At 43.7% G+C, this 24,478-nt stretch overlaps 1 protein-coding gene across 9 annotated transcripts in view; it reads left to right on the forward strand.

Annotated features, from left to right (window-relative positions):
* Positions 1-4,606: 4,606 nt before the first annotated feature.
* The window catches only part of LOC308116890 (unconventional myosin-IXAa-like), a 155,495-nt gene continuing 135,623 nt past the window's right edge, over positions 4,607-24,478 (forward strand). For 6 of the 9 annotated variants that reach the window (XR_013935798.1, XM_080475359.1, XM_080475362.1 and 3 more), the window contains exon 1: positions 4,622-5,007. The gene's annotated coding sequence lies outside the window, so the exon portion shown is untranslated. Of the gene's footprint in view, positions 5,008-24,478 lie in introns of all 9 variants that reach the window. The other 3 variants (XM_080475360.1, XM_080475366.1, XM_080475365.1) reach the window with 1 other exon arrangement.

The following is a 24,478-nucleotide window of genomic DNA, read 5'->3' on the forward strand; positions in this document are numbered from 1 at the left end:
CCCCACGACGTGGAGTTGGATTCCAGCTTCCAGGAGCCGAAGGGAGGATTTCTTTTTCAACGTGTCTGCCTGGTAAATATGTCACCGGGATGGAAACCGATCCCGTGAAAAACAGGTGGGATGTTTTCGTGTGTGTGTGTGTGCGTGTGTGTGTGTGTGAGCTGCCTCTTCCCTCACACACCGACGCACTGCGAGGGAAAAGAGAGAGAGAGGAGCTCCTGCCAGCAGAGGCATTGTCAGTCGAGAGTGAGCAGCCCTGGAGCAGTTCATCTGAGACCTCCAGCTTAATCTTCCCTAATTAGATTTAGCAAAGATTGGCGGCTGTATGTCTTCAGGTTTTTTTTTCCGGTTTTTTTTCCACCTCCAGATGATTTGGGTTTCTCTGAACGCCCCCCCCCCCCCCATGTACGGTGATCATGGGAATAGACTGACACTGACCTTTGAAAAGACAAAGCGCCCTCTGACGGGGAGGTGTGCTGACGTGAAGACAATGTTTGACTCACGGCGAGCCTGTTGTTACTACACACCTCAAATAGCTGTTACACACTCCAGTGATTCAGCCACGCACATACTTAACCGACAAATGAAGTGAAAATCCACTCTGAACACTGCGAACTCACACTGCTGGGTTTAATTTGAAATTAACTAAAGATTAGTTCAGAAAGGTTCAGTCCATCTTGGCCTAACTGGTCCGACAAGGTCACAACAATGAAAAACAGGATCACGCTGTAATCATTTCAATCAAACATAGACAGTTGGTTGACCTTTCTCAAGTGCATTTCTAATAATTCACCACATCCAAACACAATATTGAAAGCATTATTTCTTAAAGTGGAGATTACCATGGTAAATGTGTACTTTTTGGTTCTTTAAGGTTCACTTACAGCCATTCAGTCAGACCGTTCCATAGATACTATTGACGACTCTGCAGCACTATCAAAGTTACACCTTCCCGATGATACGCGTGTTCATGTTCTCCCTGTGCATGAGCTTTTCCCAGGCCAAAAACATGCACTAGCGCCGGGGCGTCAAACATCAGTCCCGTGGGGGAAAAAAAGTCCAGCAGTTAGACATTTCACTGTATTTTACACCAGACGATGCCATTAAAATTAAAAGCTGATTTTTTTTTATGTTGAGATTGTAGTTATTTTCAGTTGTAATTATTTGGTTTCGAGAGAATATATATACATTTTGATCAAGTATAATGTGTACCACGACAAAGAAAAACTCTAAAGTTTAAATTTAAAGGTAGTTATTATTTTTCCTCGATTGTCCAAAGGTTCAAAACATATTCAAAATAAAGAAAACACAGCTCATAAACATTTCAATATAGCTATTAGTTAGTTAGCGTTGAGAGGACAGTGTCGTTTTGGGCACTCTATAAACTGAATTGAAATAGCTTTGCTCCAGACAGACAAAGTTGTAGTTCATGTTGCATTTAGAGCTACAGACAGGCAGCCTTATGCATACAGGTTATGTTTTGTTCTTGTGGTTTGAATTAAGGGATTAGTCACTATGGGAACAACAAACATTACCTGGAAATGGTCCAGGAGCAACGGTCATGGTTAGACGGTGCATTCAAGACTTCTAGTAGCTATGCATGTCGCTTAGATGGAGATCAGAATAGCAAAAAAAGCTGTTTTAGATTGTATTTTATGGTCTTATATAACCATCAGCTTTATGTTTACACCTGTGGAAATGAACGGTTTGAGATGATGTCTTGGCTGTTCTTCATTCAACCCAGGCTGAGCGGACATTTTAGATATATGACTGGCAATAACATATGAGCGTACGTTCCAACAAACTATAATACGTGTATTAATAATAGGTCATTTATTTGCCATGTGTGGTAAAAGCTTGACTTGGCCGAGTTGGAAAACATCCAGCCAGAAGGAAATACTGTAAAACGAAGAAGGAGAAGTCATGTTTGTGTGGAAGTACAAAGGGAGAAACATCCTCAGAGGTACTATTGTCAAGTGACATGAATTGTTGTTAAGTTGTACGTCTTCCCACTTCTCTTCAGACATGCAGCCTCATTATATTTTTCTTCTGTTACTTATTCAGTTTGATTGGTGAAATAACTTTAGTTGATTGTTGTGCACTGGTCATTTTGATATTTGAATCTGAGCATGTTCAAAGAAAAAGAAATGAAAAATGAATCGCACTGATGGTCTCCGGTCATGGTACCTGTTAATGAGAGAGGAACCGTAGACAGTTCTGACCTCATACTTGTGTTAGAAGCAGAAAAATGGGCGAGTATAAGGAACTGAGTGAGTCTGAGCAAAGGATCGAGTGAGAACAACTAAAAAACTGCTGCTTCTGAGGCCCAATCTGACAGGCGATCTTGACTAGGGATGTCAAACATAAGGCCCGTCGTCCAAAACGGGCCCACAAAAGGCTCCAATCCGGCCAAACCAACAAGAAATAGTAACAAATTTCAATGCAAACAATCCTTTTTAAAAACATATTTCTTAAGACTTGAGACCTGAGCTGAGATATCGGTGATTTAAACTTGAAACTTTAAATTTTAAATGTATTATGGCCCTATTTTACCACTCTCAGGTGGTTTTAATAATCTGGTTGATCGCTGTAAAAAAAAAAAAATCCCCACATCTTTTCAGGCTTTAATGATACTCTTGTTTGCTTACGTTGATAGTGGAGCCGCTGAACATCACAGCGATCCATTTATTAGGTGTTTAATTGTGCCACTTCACGAGGCTTCGCTCTCAGAAGGATCAAACTGAATTTCATGCTCGTCCGCCCGAGTCACGACCACAGACGGGATGGTCCTCAGAGGCCCCCGCCGCCATGACTCGGATGAAGTGCCCGGAGGTGACTCGGGGTAAGTTGGATGATGTCACGCAGCAGCAGGCACAGAGACGCGGATCCGTCCTGACGTTTGCACATGAATGTTTGAACATAATTTTACGTCTCCTGAAAACAGCAGCAGCCGAGGGGAGTCACGTTGCAGCTTTCATTTCTGCTTCGCAGGCAGCGTTTGGTCCGTCCCACACAACAAGATGAAAAGCGCACACACAACAAACAACACGTTTGATGCCAGTTTACAAACAGCTGAAGCCAATGTGACCAAATAATGTGAGCATTTCAAGCTACCCACATCAACTGATTTGAGATCGGAGAAGCTGTTTGAGATCCTCCGTGATCCTCCACAGTGAAGCTCAACTGCACGTACCAGAGCAGTGAGCTGCTTTTACACAGGATGACAGAACTTGCTCATTACAAAAGCAAAAGTGGAACTTACAGATTTGTCAAAAAAAAAAAACTCAAGGTGTTTTCCTTCTAACAAACTCTGTTTTTAGTCCTTTTTCTAACTGAAAATGAGTCATTTTCTATTAAAACGACCCACCCGTCGATCCCAACCTCCCCCCGACATGATAAGATCTTTTCCTTTCGTTATATATACATTTAAAGTACTGGAACATTTGTCGTTCCGACAGAAGATTCAGAATGAGCTTTTCATGAACATACTTTAGGTCGAGATCAGAAAAGCTTTCAGAAAATCCTATGTAAATAAACGTTTTGCTTTCATTTTGAGTTTATGTGAATACGACACCGTTTTTCAAAAATGGTCTACTTTCCAGAGTAAAAAAAAAGGAAGAGCCAGAACTGCAAAAAACGGATAAAATAGTAAAAAAAAAACAACAACAGGGAAAACAGCTATAATGGCAATGGTAAATTCACAGTAAAAAAAAAAAAAAAGGGTTAAAATTGCCGATATAGCTAAAACTGTTTTAACTATCAGGAAATGGCTAAAATGGTAAAATTTCACCAAAACAAAAGAGGAAAAATGCTGAAATAGGCTCCAAAATCAAAACAAACATTATAAATATTGTTAAATTGTAGCTTTTCAACATGAATGTAAGGTTATTGTTTATGTGTTGCTTCTTCATCGTTGATGATTTGCTTGTTTTATGGCTCCAACAAATTTTATCTGGTGGAAAATCTCACAAAAAACCTTATTTGGTCATAAAGTCTTCCGACTCCTGGTAGGAAGAATGAACCTATGCGCCTATGAATCTATCTATCTATCTATCTATCTATCTATCTATCTATCTATCTATAAAACAAAAAGTTATTCAATCTTAGTCTACATACAATAGTTTATTGATTTATTTAGCCATCATAAATTATTGAAGCCAAAAGAACGTGAACAAAGTGCTTAAGTTTTGTATTATAAGTCGTTGAGGTAAAGGATGTTAAGTTAATGTATGGGTGTTTTTGCAGTGTGTTATGAATAAAAGATGGACTGATAAACATCTAGTAAAGCATTGTATAAATCACATGTTTAGGGACGTGTGCGTGTGTGTGTGTTGCGCCCTGGCCACGCCCCGCCTCCTGTCAGTCACGCGCTGAGTGACACCCCCACTTATCAGACTCGACGTGTTCATTCTGCACAAAACAACAACAACAACAACAAAAAACAACAACAAATAAAACCGCACACAATCCGAGCAGCTCGTCTTCACATGAATAAACAATTGCGAGTTGTTCCTCAGGAGGATCCTCAGGACTCGCACCCACCCTCCTCTCCACCCTCCTCGCTCTGTCACTGCAGCTAGGCGCCCACCCTGCTCCGCGTGGACGCGCACACGGCGGGTACACGCGCGGCAGCGGCTCCGAGACTTGCGGCGTTTGTATCGGAGGAGGAGGAGGAGGAGGGAAAAAAAAAAAAAAAAAGGAGAGAGGAGCTGAGAGAGGAGGGCGACGTTGCGGGAGGACTCCTCGCAGAAGCTCCCGGGACTCCCACACGGAGAGAAAAGAAAGTGGATCATACGCGCGGCGCGTTTTGCGGAGGTTGGACGTGGATCGGATACGCGGCGCGGACCGTTTTACGCACGACAGCTTCGCGTTTCTAACCACCCACCCTGCGGTAAAAACAGCTTCTTTTTTTTTTTTTGCCTGCTTCTCCTCGTCAAGAGAGGAAAAAAAAAAAAAAGCGGAGAGGGGTTTACGGAGCAGCGGACTGAAGGCGCAGAGGAGGAGGAGGTAAGGGGAGGCTCTCCTGTTTTCTCATGTCAGTGTGTGGTGTCGGAGTGGGGAATGTCACAGCTCCGTCCCGCTGTTCGGCGTGTCTCCTCTGTCAGCCCATCAGCAGCTGCTGCAGATCTCCATTCAAACCGCGCGTCAGGGCGCAGAACACGTAGTTCCCTTTTTTTTTTTCATTCTTGAATTAAGGCCACACGCTCCGAATGTCCTTCCAGCAGCTGCCCGTGCGCACCCAGGGCTGCAGGCATCCCCCACCCTCCTCATCCTCGCCACCAACACCTCGGATAAATGTCACTCTGTTTCCTTACATAATGCGTAAATGTGCAGATGTGAGTGTCGGGGACGCCACATTCATCTGAGGTGTGTGTGTGTGTGTGTGTGTGTGTGTGTGTGTGTGTGTGTGTGTGTGAGTGGAGTCTGACACAGCAGCAGCAGCAGTAAACGTGACGCACTGGTGGAAATAGACGAGATCCCTGCAGAGAAGGATCTGCTGCTGCAGAGGCAGCAGGGCTGGAAGGTCCCGTTCCTCATGTGTCACGTTGTGGACGAGCACAAGGCTTTGTTTTTGTCCTCTCTCCTCACGGTGGGGGGGGGGGGGGGGGGGGGGGGGGGGGGGGGGGGGGGGCTGTGACGGAGGGTTGTGACATTTTTCATCATGTGTGCTCCCTACATCACCCTGCTGCTGCTGCTGCTACTGCTGCTTTCTGCTCAGGCATGGCTGATCAGTATTTGTCTCTGTCTCCACAGCAGGACACATGGATGTTGAGCTGCTAGTGATGAAAAATAGACCAGGCCTGATTATGGACACTTGCTCCGCATTCCGTTGATCACAACAAACGACCTCAGACAAACAAAAACACAGCTTTGTTTAGCAGTCTCCTCACTCGTGTGTGAAATCAACCTCGCTGTATGAGGCTTTTCTTTTGGAACACCGATTGGAGCAGGTTGGTCACTCAAAGCCGTCATCCTGTTAATTTCTACATGAAGGCTTATTGAGATGCAAAATCACCAGATCAGCTCATGAACTCGGCGGGTCATTTTGGATCATGGCACGCATGCAGGGTAATCAAACAAACAATACTCTGGCAGACTTAACTCCGCTTAGCAAACTCAAATGTTTTGAATTGAAATAACTGTGACCAGAGCAGATGCATGTGACTTTGGTAAGATGGAATAAACAGCAGTAAGACATCATCGGTGCAGGTTACAATGCCGGGAATCTGCAATCATACGTAGAAACACATGGGAAACCAGGGTCCGTACCCAGTCATTCCTTGGAAAACAAAGGCTTGTGGACCTGCCAGGCCCCCCCTCCCAAAAAACAATTAGAAAATAAAAAAAGTCCAGATTTAAGCACTGCTCGGCATGCTGTTGATCACAGCAGACTGTACAGCAGCTTATTGATCTGCAAAATCCCCAGATCTGCTGGAATCTCTGTAGTTTGTCAACCGCCTGAACAAAAACTCTCCTTAACGGCAGTGTTTCAATGTCTTTTAAGACCTCTCAAATCAATAGAAGAGTGTTGTTTTTTTTTGTTTTTCTTTTTTGTGAAAGGAATCAACGTACAACATAGTTTTATTATTTACCGTCAAATCTACCTCTTAGGAGTGCACTAAAGCTTGACGACCATCTCTAGAACCTTTCGACCAAAATAGTAGCTGTCTTCCAGGAATCTTGCTCGCCGAACCGCAGCGTTCTCATTTATGTCGTCATTTCTAAAGTTTAGCTCATAAAGCCTTGTTAAAGGTCAGTGCACGTTGTGGGTTTGTTCTTTGCATCCGGCATCTTTTCCCCGACAAAAGCGTTTAGAGCAGCAGTAACCAAAGCTTGTTCTCAGAACTTCAGATGAAGCGGAAATGTGGTCGTTTCAAACTCAACATGTCATAACCTGCTTGGCCTTAGCCAGACCAGACCAGACCAGACCAGACCAGACCCGACCACCAGTGCCCCCAAGGTCTCCGTCCGTGAGCCCAGAAGCCCTCGGCAGAGCTACCCCACCCCCGCCTGCATGCGACTCGTCTCTGTGGACCCGTCGCAATCTCCATTGAACACCAGAGTGGTGGCATTGTCAATGAGGAGAGATAAAGGCATGACTGGGACACATTATTTTTTAAAAATGCCACTGGAACAGAGGGGCGGGTCGCCTCTCGAGCAGTCGGGTTGTGCGACCACCCCTGCCCCGCTTCCTTCCATCCCGTCACTGGTTCTGTCAGGGAAGATGTCCCTTATTGCCATGTCAACTTTGCTGACATTAACATTTCATTCCGGTGATTACGTAAGTGGCGAAGCCCCGGAGAGCAGAGCTGCAAACATCGCTCTGACAGCTGCAGCTGCCCAGCAAAAGCAGTGGAGAGCGCCGGGCAGCAGCTGAAAAGCAGCTCCCGCTGTTCAGACGTATGACAGATGAAGACGTCATGGCATTAAGAGAGATTTTTTTTTTCTTTTTTCTCCTCCACAGTCCATATAAATATCACAACAGTAATCGCGAGCTCGCGGTGCTGTGAAAGAGATATTTACTTGAATAATTCATTTAGAATGAAAGCCTGAAATCTGTTTGAAGCCTCCGCTGATGCTTCTGGCTATGGTTCCTCTCCTGATGTCGCTGCTCTTTCAATACCATGACGTGATCATATGAACCACTTGGGCCCCTTTTCCCCGCAACGCTCCACCACGGGTCCGCCGTTAGCAGTTCATTCAGTATTCATGAAGCCTACTTCATATCCCAAATGTGGAAGAACAGGGGCCCTCATTCATTCATCCGCTGTGATTCAGCGGCAGGATGGATTTTAAAGGCTTATTGACGGTACGAAAGTGATGCAGTTGAGTTTAAGTCTTCAGGTCAGACCAGAAATGATTCCCCCCCAGCTTTCAGACACAACAAGATTATTGTCCAACAATTGATAGTCATTACATTTCTAGTGTGGAACCAGACACAAGTGAAACATCGGATTACTGCTAGATAATAAAATTCTGCTCTCATCAAGTCTTTGTCCCGTTTTCATGAAAGCTACACTCTTTTTTTATTCTTTTTTTTTTTTTTACACCAGCACAGAAAAGGTGAGATGCATTGTGGGTTTCATCATGCGACAGTCCTGATTGGTTGACGCAGGAGACAACGCTGCACTTTAACATATAAAACGATTTAAAAAATGTTTTGAAAAGATTTACAGACGTAAAGTTTCCAACAGTGAGTGGTTTAACAAAGTCCATGAGAAGCCAGTCCAGAGCGAACAAATCCTTCTTTACTGGCAGGCCTTTTTTTGGGTAAAGCTGAATGTGGGATCATGTGATAATTGTTATGGGATCCGTGCACTGACTGAATTAGAAGATATTCATGGCTCATATAAACACTCAAATCAATCGGGTCCCTTTATTCAGTGTTCATGTAAACGAGACGGCTTCAGCTGATGAGTCCGGGTTTTCAATCAGAACGTCGTCCGTCTTGTGGCTTATTGAAGAAAGAGGCTTTGTTTGATGTGACAATCCGAAATCTGGTTCCCAACCTTTTCTCTAATGCGGACCGAGAGATCCCGGCACCTCAATTCAACCAGGCTTAATCAGCCTCCCCGAACTTTCCATTTCTCCGAGAGGACGTATGACCTACCCCCGTGTCATTTTAAGTGACGTACAATCACTTTGCTCAGCGTTTTTGTCGTGAGCTCACGAGCTCCAATCATGATTTCTGTATGCGACCATGGAAGATAAGCTCATCAGCAGATTGAGGGCTGAACCCGTCTCCTGTAAACCGGAGAAAGTCATTTGAAACTACAAATCCACTGACCTTCATTTGGGCCACATGAAGTGATTTCTTTCGGAAGTCTGATGTCCCTGCTCGAGCAGTCGCATCACCCTCCAACCTGCTGCTGCTAAGACAATACCAGGATGAGGTCAGCGATTGACAGACCGTGTCAGTGTGGCGATATACATCTCTAACCAGGTGTATATATAGAGCCGTCCGCAACGGCGGTGGAGGTGGTGGCCGTGTGTAAGTGAGGCGTCTTAAATAGCAGCGGCCTTTTGTCGTGAAACAGACAGGAGGAACTGAGAACACACGGGCGTTAAGTCGTCGGGTTTCCATTGTCCCTATGTGTGGCAGTGCTTGTATGCAGTTTATTTCGTCAAATATTTGTCCTCAGGTCAACCTGGTTTAGCCACCGTTTACCGCTTTCAAGTGAAAATGCAAACTTTTATCATGTTTTGCGTTTCTGTTTCACGAGAGTGGTGATCGAAGTCATTGAAAACACAACTTTTTGAAAACGGCTTCCAAGATGGAACTTTTTTTTAAAAATGCTCCCACTTCGTTATCGTATCAGGGGGAGGCTACTTTCTGGAAACGCTTGGGCCCGGTTTCTGTTGAGATGGCGGAAACACTGCTCCTGCGCATGCAAACCACTTCCGTAGTAAACAGTTCTTCTGCACATGTGCGAGAAGAGAGACAACAACAACAACAACAACGTCTGCCTCCAGAATGTCAGGACTCCCAGTTCACTTGGTAGTTTTAAGGTTGAGAGTCACTGTAATAATCCAACTTGGTTGTTCGTCCATGCGAATGTCTGTGTACTCACCGTTGTTAATATGAGAAGCGTTTTGTTCTCTGCATGAATGTGTGTTTGGAATCATTCCAAAAACAAACAGCACCCACTAGTGGCCCAATGGATTACAGCTGTGTTTTGTTGCATGAGGCTACATCCTTCATGTGTGGTTGATGTGTTTAATCTGTGGATAGTGAGCGAAAACAAATGTACGTTGTTGAAATAAAACTATTAATGGTGCATTGTATTAACTATTGATGCTACAAACGGCCCTCTCGGCATTTGGACGCGGCATTTTCAGAAAATGTGACGCATAAGAGGAATCTTTGGTTTGTGTTCATGTTCAGGATGTTACTTGCTGTCCACACAGAGTATTTTTGGTTTATTTGAGCTGCCTAAAAACACATTCCATCGGCACGATTAACATTAGCACAATAGTTTACTTTGTGCAAATCTCCATCTGGCGAGTAGTGTGCAAAATGTACGTTAGTCCACTGATGAAAATAGTTCCCAAACAACGATCTGTTTGTTTCCTTTGGAGCACCAATTTCTGAAAATCACCCACAAAATACGAGATGTTTTGATCTCTTTTTAACTGGAAGCATTTTAGTGAGGCTATGAACCAAGCAACCACAAAGCTGGGGCTGATGATGGTGACGGCGGTGACTTTGGCTGATGCTTGCTCTGCTAAGAAACAGCTTTACAAACTGACCGGACACAACAGCGACTGACCACTGCCCCTTGGTGCATGAAAGACTGATCGCCTAGGCCAGGGGTGTCGAACACATTTTAGTTGAGGGGGCCACATACTGTCCAATTTCATCTGGAGTGGGTCGCACTGCTGGAATAGGTACATTCAAACTTGTTTACGTGATGAAAATGTCTATTTTCACAAAACCAAACAATTATTATGGAAAATGATTACAGTCTCAACATAAAGCCAACGAAACCTTCTGGTGCAAAATACAGTAAAATGTCTCCTACAGCTATTGCATGATGCATGTTTTTACAAACTCACCCTGACAACATGGCTTTGAGGCTAGTTTGATAGCAGCAAGGCAGCTATTCTTCACGGCAGCATCATTGATATCTCAGAGTTATGTTGTGTCCACTAGTCTATTATTTAGAATTTGTTAAAAAGTCAATGGTTTCTTTGCAATTTTTACAATTGGTTCTTTCTTGGGCTGTGTTGGAGCCTTTTGCGGGCCGGTTCTGGCTTTAGGGTGTTATGTTTGATACCCCTGGTGCAGTATGTCAAGACTCAACCAGGGAAGAAGCAGCAGGTGCCAAAAGCAGAGGATGGAAGGGTAAATATGATGGTTTGAAGCTCTTGGCAGCAGATCACTGTTAAAACTTCATTAGCTGAACTGAAAACAGAATGGATTCAGTATTTTGTTTTGTCATGAAAGAACAAAACATCAGCGCCGTATAGTAAGAATCCAGACTGTTGTTGTTAACCTTGTAGAAAACATATTTATACTGATGCACTGGAAAAAAAACCCTCTGAAGTACGGACCCAGTCAGCTGAATGTGTCAGTGGATCGTGACCACTGACACACTTCTGCTGTTTACGCTGCTGTGGAGGCCGCCCGCTGACCCACTGACCTCTGTCACACTCATGTGACATGAAGACTCAAAGTGATTTGTCACAGTGAGCCTTTAAGTGTTTAAGTGGAGTCTCTCTTATTGACCACAATTGGGATCCAGCACAGGGACACCAGACCCACAATTGCTTTAGCACGCTTTATCGAGGTTACAGGTTTTTTTTTTGAGGAAAACACTGGGGGAAAAAAATTACACCCTAAATAAACAAATAATGCTGCTGGAAAAAAAAAAAGTACACATCCTACCTCCTTGTTGTGCAGCTGTCTGATGACATTAGAGTATGTTTGTGCATTTTTCCACAGCCTCTGCCTTCAAAGAGTCGGCGCAGTGTAAAAAAGTGACACTGCTGCAGATTGTTAGCGTGATAGCAGAAGTCTTTTTGATTGTAATGGGCCGCTGCTGTTTGTTGTTCCTTCAGCTCTTCAAAGCCGGGGCCCTCTGTGAATTTCTGCATCAATTATCTATATCTGTCGTCTATATCTCTCTGTATTATTCGGTTAACCTCACCCTATGGCTGTTGAGTAAAGAGGATTTAGCTCGTGCAAATAAAGCCGTAATGGAGAAGTTATTCCAGCGCTGGGAACTGGAGAGCTCGGTTGTGTTTCTTGCAGCAGGCAGCAGCTGGCAAGGGCATGGATGTGCCCCCTGGCTCCGCCCGGGAGGGGGCAAAGAGCAGCGAGCGGCATCGCTACGCTCCCTGCGTCGTGCTCCAGTGGCTCCTGATGGAGGGACAATGGAGAGGAGGGAGGATTAACACAGAGGCCAATAGTGGTGCTGAGGGATTTCATTAATTTAGGCCCTGTTTTTGCAGCAAGATTTCAAGTGAAAACGCATTGTTTTTGCGTCCAAAGCGTTTCCAGAAATTCTCGTTTTCCCCCTCTTTACATGGCGACGGAGCTTAAGCGTTTTCAAAAAGTTGTGTTTTTAGTGGCTCCGAGCACCGTTGTTGTGTGAACGAGCACCGAAAACGCAACAAAAGTTTTGTGTTTTCTCTCGAAATCATTGCTGTCTAGCTCTTGAAGTTGACTCGGTCTTCTGCACAAATATCCCAAACATTCAATAGAGCTGCACAATAGATCCCACATTTATTGTTATTGCAATATAATAACTGACGTGTTGCTTTTTAAAAAAATGTTGTATCTTTAACAATTTGAGATATGTATTTTCTTTAATAGCTTTGGATGTAGGCAGCATTACACTGTAGTGTGTGTGTTGCCTGCAAGTAATTATTCATTGATCTATTGTCTGTAATAACATCTAGAACTTTTTTTTTCTCCGATGGCTTTTGTGCTGATTGGCAATAATTCTTTTTTGTTATTTTGCTTCAATAAAAATACAATTCTTTGGCTGCCTCTCACTCTTATCATGATTGTTGACGCTGTGGTCATCAAACCTACAGTTGATGTCTCTCTCCCAGCTTGAACTCACATTTGAAGCTCAGGTTGACTGGAAGCAGTATTTTACACTCAACAATTCAAACCAGAAACACTGAAAAACAGCAGTTTGCATGCCAGGCCACTAGTTGGTGCTGTGTTTTTGTAAAGCAGCCATGTTTGCTTGCGTGCAGAGAACCATATGATAATGGTGCGATTTGATGACGTTGCACTCTGGAAGCCATATTTAAGGGACTTGCACACGTTGTCACATAAAAAGCCAAATTGTTTTTCCTGTAAACAAAACTGGAGTTTGTGATGGACAGAGCTGCATTCCAAATCCAAAAACCGAGTCATCGTTGATTAAAACTTCACCGGTTTCTGGTCAGTTTTCTATTTCCTGTGTGATCACTGGGTTTTACCCTAGCCTGACTGCTAACGATCTTTTTGATCAGTTTGACCGAGATGAAACAATTCCAACTTTCGGTCTTTGATGCAAGATATTAAAATTCCGTTTGTTGCCTTCGGAGATGAATTAGCATTCGGTGTGCTGACATTTTAAATGTTGGCAGGTAAACGTTTGGGTTGCACAACGTTACTGGCACAGTGTGGTTGTCTAAGTGGAAACATGAAATACTGATCATAAATTAATATTCCTGCCAATATGACAGGTCTGTTCAATGATGCTTCAAGGCCATTGGAATTTAACTTTACTGAGATGAAATGAAATGGGTCAGCTCAATAGACGTAGCATGTTTTACATAAACTAAGCTGAAGTCGGTTATATGATGTGTTTTATGACTGTCAAAGGCCGTCGCAGCAAAAGTAGGTGAAGATCTACTTTGGTTCCACTCATGATGAGACTTAACTAATACCTGCAAAATATTAAATCTCATGAAGATGAAGATATAGTTCGCTGGTCTTTGACCCACATTGGTAAGGTGGATTGGGTTGGACTCGGTCACACATGAGCAAACAAAGTCAGATTTGTTGCAGCGTGTTAGTATAAGCGAGGTAATTTTGCTAATCACAAATATACAAGTTTTTATTTAATCAAGTTTGGGCTTTTCAGCTTATCTGGTGTGCCTGCAATGCTTCAGGCAGTTTTCTTTTGCATCAACTGCAAGTTCAGCAGAACCAGAAACTTTTGAAGTGTAACATCTGACCAGAGACTGTCTGGGTTGTAATTTTAGTGTTAACCTATTTTTTCCACTTCCAAATAACTCTGACTTGTTCTTCCAACTCCGACACTTGTCCCACCACCTGGACTTCAGTGATAACTCGCCATCGAGTGCAGCGGTTTCCCTAACTGAATTGACGGGTGGCCCGAAACACCAAAGACCCAGTATGAATGGCTTTCCCTCAAGGTCTCGCCAGTTTATCTCCTTCCTTTGTTGGTTTGTGAGTCGTTTAGTGTTCTGAGAGCCCGTCCACATGATCCACATGACCTCCGTCCAAGCATTAAGCGAGGAGTCATCTGCCCCCGCTGACGTGTCTTTGATCCGCTCCCTCAATCCCTCCAAGCCTCGAGGTCACAGCGAGACCACCGAGCGTGTCGAGCAAAGAGCATTTCCTGGCAGCCGTCAATGAAATATCCGAGCAGTGGTTCTATTCATCAGCTCGGGACGCTGTTTCTTTCGTCTTGTGTCGATGGAAGACGGATAGCTGAAGGGTGATGCTCAGACACAGAGCAGAGAGAAATGCTCCAGAATTCATTGTGGAGGATGGACAGAGACTTGTGCGAAAAGCCCTGGAGCGGGTTCAGGTGGTCGGTTCAGACTTGGATGCTGACTCTGGCATTGTTCGCCTCACTGTGTTTACCAGCAGATTGATGGAGTCGTTGCCCAGATTGACAGATCTAGTGCAGCCAGCCGCTCTCTTCTGAAGCCGGCCAGACGACTCTGCCTGTGGAAAATTTTTTTAATAAACACCCTGAGAGGTTAAATCAGCAGCAGGGAAAACTTTTGCTCCCCTCAACCCCCCCCCCCCCCCCCCCATGCAATTAGCACCGTGTCATTTTGGGGTTCGGTAATGTCACATCTCCTTTGCGTCTGTGGTCGACTTCGCGAACGTTTCTTGACAGGGCGTCTGCGTTATTCTGCCGCTGCTCCGACAGCCCGGTGGCTGCCTTTAATAAGCGCTTGTCTCATATTTGTGCTGTCAGTTACTTTTGCGAGCGGCGTCTGGTTTCAGTCGGGACTCGCAGCCAAGCGACGCCGCTGGTGAAGAGAGCCGGCGGCCGACGCACGCGAGAGGAATATGAATGCCTGCAACGATACGCCGGACGGGCGTGACGAACATGTGACCCACTGTCTGCCACCGCTTTGTTGCACTGTGCTGTCGGTGTTGTGTGTGTGTTTGTGGGTGGGTGTGGGAGTGTGTGTTGGGGGCCGGAGCCAGAACAAAGCAGCCTCCGTCCACAGGACTCGGGCGTGGTGCTCTCAGTTCGATTAAGCTCACTTTTACTCCTCGACACCCTGCTGGGATACAATTCTCTATGCGTTTCGAGTGCCTCTCTTGTTTAATCAGATATTTCCTGATGTAAAGGTGAAGTTGCATGACATTTTTAGCTGAAATGATCAAGAGATGAGAAAGAAATGACATATCAGATTACAAGTGTTGGCCTTTTATCCTGATCTGATGCTTTAGAATCGAGTGTTTGCTGATCCTGATCTGCTGCTCCTGTTTCCTTGTATACCAACAATACAAAATGACAACCCGTTCTTTGTTTATTCCCATATTTGTTAATCGTCTCCTGCATGTTTTCGTTCACAGCTCTGCTATATGAGACTTGCTAAACTGGAGTGTATGAAACACTTCTGGATTTAACTCACAAGTTAAAGTTCCATCCATTTTGCAGTGAAATGACCTTGTGTGTTGTCACGTACAACTGCAAATCTTCAAAAGATGGCACTCACTTTAATTTTCTGCCGTTGAGTTAGCCTGATGCCATTCATTTCAACAACCTTCACTGTAGTTTTCACTATTTTACTCTCAAGACTTTTTCTTAATATCCAGAGTTCATTGCTTCCGTATAGGATGTGTATAATCAGCTGTGTGTTAATGTATTAAATTGATTATAATAAATCCACACCCCTTGAATCATTGGTATTGTGGATGTTAAGGTATGTCATGCTGGTCTGATCAGTACATCCCTCAAAAAGACGTCATCTCAGGGATGTGTGTGTATGCAGCAGAGGAGATAAAGAACCAATTCTGGCTTCATTAATCTCAGGAGTGATGTTTGTCTTGGCCAGAGTCCTTCATCACGTCAAACTGTTAAAAAGGAGTAAAATGTCCTTTTGATGCAGGATGCCAGTGGGAACTATTTTGCCCTCCTGGAAGAAGGTTCCTGGGTTTAGACTGAGACAAGTTTACATGGCAAAGAATTTAGGTGAATGCGCAAACCTTTCCTTGTGTTTTGGATGTCCGTTTACAACGGCGCGCGGAGCCACTGAAAACTCAACTTTTTGAAGAAGGCTCCCAAAGTGGAACTTATTGAAAGTGTTCAGGCTCTGTCGTCGTGTCGACGAGCGAAAACGACACTTCCCGGAAACGCTCGGGGCTCCGTCTCCTTGTAGATGGCGGGAGCGCTGCCGCCGTGCACCGTGGTAAATAGTGGCCTCCAGAGTGTCATGCCTCCCAGTCCATGTCCTCCTGGGACTCAGTAGTTTTATCATTGAGAGTCGCCCGTAACAGAAATCCAACTCCACCGTCATTCCATATGAATGTCCGTTTCTGTGTGTTTCTGCAGGTTTTACCTGTGTTTCCTTCCACAATACACTGCACTGTCCATCCAGCATATTACAACCAGAGTGTAGACACAGTGGGTGTAGAAGATGGACAGATTTTCATAGATGTCCTCTTATTCTTTGATTAACATGGGTTTGATAGTTGATGTTTTTTTTGTTGTAACCTCCATAGGAGTTTATGGTTTTATGCTGCTCTTCCTGTTAATGATGTTGCATCAGAAAATGTCTCCAAATACATGCTTTTCTTCTTTTTGAGTAACATTTGATTAAAACCCACAATGGGGTGGTTCTTCAGAGAATGACGTTGGCTTTTTAACTTAGCTTTCAGTTGAATTTAATCAACCCGTCAATCTGTCTTCATTCAAATTACAGAGACACTTTGGAAAAGAATAAACATTTGTTTGATGCGTTTTTGCTTTGGGATTTGTACTTCCAAATAACAGTGTTTCTTTTCTTCTTCTCGGATCCGGGTTTATCCAGCCGCTGCTCCGTCTGATTGCCCAAATATGTTAACATGCAGAGCATGAATGCACAGTGTATGGAAACATTGAATTTATTGCTCTTCTCTCAGATAATTTTGAGATATATCATGCAGGCTTAGTACACATGGTGATTGAATGTGCTTGGAATATGTTTAAATAAGGAGTTAGAGCCGTAACAGGATGGCTGGTGTCCATCGTTTGATCTATAGTTATGAGTTTTTTGTTCCATGTGAAATATTTCTCACATTTTCTCAAGCTACATACTATACATCGAGGGCTCTTGATTTTGATGCATTGTGCTTGCTGCTGTTTTCAGAGTTTGTAAGATATGTTTTTGGGCTCCTCCGTCAGTGATTGACGGTCTCGTGGTGTAAGATGATGTAGGATTGTTCAAATTGCCTCAAAAAGGCGCCGGAGGTTTACATGTGTGGTTCCCAGTTTGTATATTGCAATTCCTCCAACATTTATCTGAGTATCTTGGGTCTGTTTTCGCCTTTTATAGTATTACCGCATGTTTTCTGTGTAGGATTTAGTCTGGAGTTGGTGAAGACGTGGTGAGAAAGTCAGATGTTCTGAAAGACGGTGTAGTTTGACCGTTTGATCCCAAACATTGTTGCTGGAAATCCAGAAGAAGTCAAAACTGTGACTGAGGAGCAAAGTACACAAATATTAGCTTTAACTTCAAAGCTTCAGCTTGTAATTTGTTTTAACACTTTAAAATTCACTGTAGATAAAAAAAGATAAGAACCTCTTCATATATTTTAATAGATTTTTGAAAACACGTTGCTAAACTTATGGAAAATGTCCTAGACAACCAGTTTATCGTAGTTTAGTCGGTCTTTTGTAATATTTTTATTGCACATGCCTATATTGAGTAATGATACATTTCTGATGTACAGTACTGTGCAGCCCTATATTTAATATTTTCTGATATTTGATGTAATTTTTCTTGCACAAAGAAAACTTTGCACTTTACAGAGAATGGAAACAAAAGCGAGCCCTTTTAAATGCAACCAACTGCTTATTTGATTTAAAAAAACAAACAAACAAATGGCATCAACACACATCAACTGGTTGGTGGAGATGGTTCAGTTTATACCTAACATTGACTTAAGGGTTTCTGAAATAGGGAATTTAAGGGTTAAAACATTCAGAACTACGCCAACATAGTCATCAGAAGGTGAGAAAGCCACAGTTTCCGACAGGATGTCTGCGTGTCAAAACTGCAGTACAGTCTACACACAGAGGAGTTCCAGTTTAAAGTGCATGTTGTGTCTTCTTACGCCTTCCTTCTGTCCACTGATAGTCACCGTAGCAGATGTTCGATCGTGTTGTAGATCAGGCAACGGCTGCTACTTTTAACAGTTAAAACTGACGGGATGCGTCTGTCGTTTGTCACTGCAATTCACTGAGGTGGAATTACTGTGTTTGTAGACCCCGTTTTATTGTTTTTGTTTCAGATAGGTTTCGTGTTCACAAGGCAACACTTTGAAAACAAAGTCCGCTTACACGGAAACGGCAGAAATGCTGAAAAGGATGTTGTTTTCAGGTTGGACCACTTGTGCTGTCGTTTTTATTAAGAAACCACATGAGTGCAGAGAACAATACGCCATAAATTTAACGGGTCGCAGGGTGAGGGACTGTATAACAAAGACATTGTCACCCTGTAATAAAAAAATCTATTTATAACACTCAAAACATATGTAACCACTGTTATCATTCACATTTCAGTTTGTTTTATAGTTTCTGATTGAGTTTCCTCATTTACAATCATTCAACATTTCTTTTTCGACTTTAACGAACAGGTTTTAGTTATTACTGTGCTCAGTACACCTCCAGTTAACATGTGTGCCAAACAACATTGCTTATGATAAAATAACCCCCCCCCCCAAACCTCATTCCTCGCTTAACGGTACACAATTTACACACTGTAAATTATCTTAATGAACCAGAACCTGAAATAATGATTTAAAACACTAAACAATGAATGTGGTGACACGTTTAGGGGTGCCACATAAACACTAACAATGGGTGTAAATGGACATTTGGATGGACAAACGACCAAGTTAGATTGTTATTACAGGTGAACGTCATCTAAAAAACTACCAAGCCCCAAGAGAATATGAACTGGGGGTCATGACACTCTGGAGGTAAACATTGTTAGTGTCCATCTACTCACGCATGTGAGTAAATGTTGTCATGTAAACGTGGCCTCAGTTACCGTAACTTTCAAGTTCAAGTTTTTCCCAATATTGACACAGATATATTACTGATGTATAAAGTAACTCACGGTCTGGAAATTGCTAATAACAATGAGCAAAATCATCCTGAGTTACATCAAATGAAATACCTGAATGGATAAAATGTATTCCGAGGAATGGTTTCGGTGCCTTTTTAACAAGTGTGTCAGCTATTTCCACTTTTATTTATTTGTGGCTTTTTGTTTGTCATATTTTCTCCCCTTTGTTTCCACTCTTCCTGCCTCTTCCTTTGTGTCTGTCTTTGGTCTGTAAAAGCTTAGTCATCCTGCCAAGGTTGTCTGAAAGTTGCTCCGTCCTGCAGTCTGCCCTACATTGGTGGGCTCCTCTAAACTAGGCCGCCACAATACAGATATAGCAGGTAAGAGACGGTCGGTATGGCGGTTCAGAGTCATGAGACATAGACAGACGTCGGATAGTGATGGTCTGCTGACGTCTGCAAGTCAGGGGTCGAGAAAGAGATCAAACCTTCCCATCTGCTATCAAATATTTTGCGTTGAATTACACATTTCCTCCTATTGACACGTGTTGTCGTTCAGCTACCCATCATATTTAGTCATATCTAATTGTCCTGCCTATAGAATTGCAGAAAATATTGATAACGATGCAGCAGAATTTGCTTGAAACAAAACAGTTTATTATTTGAAAAAAAGTTGTCGCACAAGGCCAAAAAAAAAGAAACGTTTGGAACACAATTATATTTAGCCTTTTAGCTTGAAAAAGCTAATATGATTGGATGTTTAATTAGGGATGTACCAATGCCAGTATCGAGTACCCGGCACGATTCTACACAGGAGTACTGGTGCAGCTCGGCGAGTATCATGTGGCGCCATCTATCAGCAACATCGCCTGCAGGTAGACAAGAGACGACGAGCAATGTCTGCGGTGTGGAGATTCTTTGATATTGAGGAACGACAAATGTAAGGCAGACTCTGAACTATGATCTGCCAAAATATCAAGAGGAGGAGAAAGACAGTCTGTAGGACACCAGCATCTTAATCGGCAGAGGCATTTGGACCAACATAGTTAGAATGATGTCGCTTATTAGTTTAACTGGTCAGTGGATCCAGCAGCATAGAGCCGTGCTACATGCTACATGCTACATGCTAAAGGGTTTTGGGGCTCACACGCCATCATATTCTGGAGCCTTCAAGACTGTTGAGTTGTGCTTAACGTTGGTGCAGAGGCTGTGGGGATGTGGTTCACGGCAATGCCCTTAACGTATTGTTTGCGTATGGAGTATAAATTAGGTATTTAAGAACTACTCGGTACTCGTTATTAGCAAGTAGCTAAAAGTTAATTGTCTTACCGGTCCTTTAAAAAAGTGGTATTGGTGCGTTCCTGTTTGATTGATGATAGTAGTGTAGGAATGTGCATCATTCCGTTGGTTAGTTAACTATGAATTATTTCATAGTTAACTAACCAACTATAGTTTTCATTGTTCAATTTCTTTCTTTTGGATTTTTAGGAGGAAATCCTGATGAAGAACAATAAGTAGGGGGTAAAACCAACAGGCTGTCACTTGCACACAGACATGTTTCCATGCTTTTTGAGAGATGTGGTTGGGGGTTGGAGGTGATGTCCGTCTTCTTGATGCTAAATTACTCTATTCATTAGTTGTTTTTGATTCATGGATGAAATTCATGAGGACTTTTTTTTCAAGCCTTGAGGTATTGTAATTTCAAGTTTTTTTGATGAGTTGCATCAAATGATTGTAGCAGCAAATTACAACAAGTATCTCAGAAATGGTATTCTTTTCTTTCTCACAGTCCTCCTCAGCTCCCGTCTGTCTTTCTGGACTCACACAAACACCGTCTGGGACAACAAAGACCCTCCACCTTCACTCGTGTTTTCATCATCGTCCGTTTGCCCGGCTCCGCTTTCCGCGCCTTTTTTTTTTCTTTTTTTTTTTTATCATTGTTATTTGCATGTTAATAAAGCAATTAGCTTGTGTTTGCGGGGCGTTCAATGCTCTTTTCATATCTCCCACCCATTCATCCATCCAGGCTCGTGGTTCCTGTGACGACATAACCTCTTCAACCTTCCCTGTCAGGCGGCAGTTGCTAGGAGCCGGGCTGGCTGCCTCGCCCGCCAATAAGCAGCTCGCTGCTAACAATGAGGGGCACTGCTGATGAGATCCTCTGAGGTGGGCTTTCCTTTCTGGGTTTATTAAGTCCGAACTGGCGTCAGGTGAGGGGGATTCTGTCTTTTTCTTCACCTCGCATCTCTCATCTAACGAGGAGCTACACGCTTTCAGGTTCGGCTCAGGTGTGAGCTTCAAATGAGACGTCTGCAGGTGTGTCAGCCTTGCTTCTCTCTCTGTGGGTATATAAATGACCAGCGACTATTTTTATTTTTTTTCTTTTCTTAGATTGATGTGATTTTGTAAAAAAAATTTTTTAAACGTGTGTGAGGGTTGCAGGAACGTTTCCTTATTCAGAGTAGAAGAAATGGGCACTCGCAGACGTGATGAAATAGACTGCTGAAGCAAAGAGCAGCACAATAGCAGTTTTGCACGGAAGTGTGATGATAAGCAGCGAGTGTGCAGTGGGTATTTGGATGATGAACAGGGAGCGACAGTTGCTAATCTTCGGGAGGTGTACAGTGTGTATTCATGAGGGAGTTCGGGTCGTCGTTACAAAAAGCAGCAGATGCTCTCTGGGAGCAGCGGAGCTGCAGCCTCATCTGGAACAATGATGAAAGCTCCTTGTGTGAAATAAACGAGCTGTGGACGGAGCGTTCTCATTGGACGACGGTGAACGAAGATATGCAGGCGATTGGCCCGCTGCTTCGGGGAGCCCGCGTTGTGGTTGGCTGTTGTCACGGCGCTGAAAATGTCCCACCAGAGAGAGAGAGCGAGAGATGGTGTGTGTGAGCAAAAGGCAGATATGTGACAGCAGTGTGTGTGTGTGTGTGTGTGTGTGTGTGTGTGTGTGTGTGTGTGTGTGTGTGTGTGTGTGTGTGTGTGTGTGTGATGACTCTTCATTCACACCCACGTAGCCACAGTGGGCCTACTTTCACACCCGCTATGACTTGATTAAAACCCCACTGTGCTCACCTGGAGCACACACACACACACACACACACACACACACACACACACACACACACACACACACACACACACACACACACACACACACACACACACACACGATGGGTCACAGATTTCACAATTCTAATGTGCGAACCAGATTAAATTTAAGTTTTATTCTATTTGAATGAAACAGACAAATACAGGAAGTGGTAACGTCAAGGCCAAAGATTCAACCCCGATCCTCATCTAAAGCTGGCGACACTGTGCGACTTTAACAATCCTTTAAGTTCTCAGCGAGCTACACTGTACGACATGAATCTGATTTACATGAAGTTTGCACGACGAAAACACGAGCTGAATCGCAGCCGATGATGTACGTGAGTCGACATGAATACGCAAAAATAAATCGTCCTCAGCGTGCGCCATCCATCCACGAAAAAGAAACTAGTGAAACATAAACAGAGCGCGAGCTCTCATGGTATTTGTGTGTCTGGAGAGAAATTCCAAACAAGGTTTTTTTTTATATCCCACATAATTTTTTAGTCGCGTTTTGCCATCATAGCCAAAAAGCATCTCTTTGGGTTTGGCACCGGTGTCGCACTGATCTGTCATTTCTTACTGCATTTCTATTGGTTAGTTAGTTGACGCAGGTTGCAGCAGCAGACAAATGATCACCCCTAATTTCTGACACAGAATTTTATCGCAGCTCGTCTTTGGTCACAAGACCGTGATGACGGCCGTCCCTGAACCTGCCTGACGGCGTGACGCAGGACCACCGATTCACAGCAAAGACCACAGACATCGTAACCGATTCCCTCGTGATTGTTGTCTTTTGATCTGGGACAGCTGAAAATCGCACAGTGTGGAGCGGCCTTTAGGGTATTTGACCTCACGTACACGAGCCGCACGTACTGATGTGTTTATGTGCCATTATGTTAGACGCTACAGAAAATTCTGCCTGATTCAGGAAGAAATCTCCTCTGTGCTCCTGCAGTCTGTTGCATATCCGTCCTTCAGTATTATATTGTAGGACACGCAGCCCCAGTCCCATTACTGTGTGGTCCACAAGCCAATTCACAAACATTAATAGATTATTGGTTTCACAGGTGACGGTCAGATGAGTCGTTCCAACCACACTGGAAGCCGGTATTTAATGTAATGACACCACATTACTGTATTTATGGCGTTCTTTCAAGGTTAAACATAAAATAAAATGTATGCCCGCCGGTTAAAACCACAGACATACATTCGGTCTTTTTCATTAAATTAGCTGCCGTAATTCACATAAAACTCTCGTGGTGGACGGAGAAGTTTAGACGTTTTTACAGCCCTCGCAATGATTAAAGTGTCCCCTTCTGAGGACAACTTTAAGAGGGATGAGTGAATCAGTCCGAAGACTACATGAGTGACGACGCAGGAGGTAAAGGATGAATCTGCGATGTGGAATAAACGCCTTTCTCGCACACACTCCCATATAGACGTTACCGTGATTTTTCACAAACACACATGGTTAGGGGTTATACATACGTTCATTCTCGCTCAGAGGTTTGAGTGACCTCAACTTTGGCCAGAAATGCCTACAATTATACCTTCTAGCACATTCCTGATGCATTTTACTGAGTGTGGACAGCCGTTAACGTCAATACCATTTAACCACACCGTCGTAAATCCTTTTTTCGCTATTAGCTTTCAGCCATTTAATCTTCCAATGTGTGTGTGTCCCCCACCCCACTCCCCCACCCCCCACAGCGACAGTCTGAAACTTAATTTATATTGATATTAAACAGGGAAATGTCACAAATCCACTCAATAAATCAAATAATTGATTGGCTGCGGCTTCAATCGGGACCACATGCGGGGTTATATGATTTGTTAATTAACGGCGGTTTAACTGTCGGTGGTTAAATGAAGTGCAGGCGGTGTTTGGAGCGTGCGTGAATGTTATTAACGTTGCACCTTTTTCCAACTCTGTGGCGACTCCAACATCGACTGTCAATGGAAACTGAACACGGGCGTCATTTCCAGCTGGAGACAAAATCGGGCCGGACGTCATTTTTTCTGCTTCGGCCCAGTCATTAATGAGTAGATTCACAGTTATGCAACAATTCCTTTTTTTTGGGGGTTTAACTTGCCCTATATTGGATTTCCCCTATGAATAGGACAGAACGTGCCTTTTTCATTTGTGTGGCCCCGTAGGCTCGGCGGGAAAAAGATCACAGAGCCGGGATGTGTTCATTACGGAGGCGAATTTAAATCTGCGACCATTTCAGGCCCTCTCCGACTGACTGACAGTTGATTAGGTGGTCGAGACGCAGGAGGAGGCCGAGCAGCTGCTGCCTGGGAGAAAACAATCACACACGGGCCTCTAAGTGGATTTGGTGGCTGGATGGAGGGAGGAGGGAGGAGGGGGGGGGGGGGGGGGGGGGGGGGGG

This window comes from Lipophrys pholis, assembly GCF_963383615.2.
Source record: "Lipophrys pholis genome assembly, chromosome: 11".
Lineage (NCBI taxonomy): Eukaryota > Metazoa > Chordata > Actinopteri > Blenniiformes > Blenniidae > Lipophrys > Lipophrys pholis.